Consider the following 500-nt stretch of genomic DNA (forward strand, 5'->3'; position numbering starts at 1 on the left):
CTCCCCTGAGGCAGCCCATCTCACACGTGCACACATGCATCTGTGCAAACAGACAGGAGTCATGGGGTGGGTGACACGTGCACACAGACAAGGGTGCATGGACACCAGCACAGGTGTCACCTGAGTACACATGAGCAGACATGCACATGTGCCCTGAGAGCTCCTTACACACTCCCAGCGGTTCATACTGCCCAGAGCCGCCTGCGCCACCCTACACGCTCAGGCACACCCAGATGCATGAGGAGAGACAATGGCCATGGAGCAGGTGTGGCCTGCCTCCTGGTCTGAGCCTGATCCCACCCTGGGCTGTGTGGAACCTGCCCCCCTCACCGGGCCTCTCTGCCCAAGCCAGGGCATCACCTGGGGAATCCCCCACCTCCAGCCCTGCAGAGAAGCATGAGTTATGGTGTGGCTAAAATTCAGGCAATGCAGATAAAGCACCCAGGAGCATAGGTGCACCCAGGAATAAGCAACTCCAGACTCTGACCCCACTGAGTCTC

General features: G+C 59.0%; 1 protein-coding gene across 1 annotated transcript in view; it reads right to left on the bottom strand.

Moving 5' to 3' along the window:
- The window catches only part of GLIS1 (GLIS family zinc finger 1), a 224727-nt gene that overhangs the window by 1461 nt on the left and 222766 nt on the right, over positions 1-500 (bottom strand). The window lies entirely within an intron of this gene.

The sequence above is a fragment of the Otolemur garnettii genome, unplaced genomic scaffold (genome assembly GCF_000181295.1).
Source record: "Otolemur garnettii isolate 467f Iridium unplaced genomic scaffold, OtoGar3 scaffold00066, whole genome shotgun sequence".
Lineage (NCBI taxonomy): Eukaryota > Metazoa > Chordata > Mammalia > Primates > Galagidae > Otolemur > Otolemur garnettii.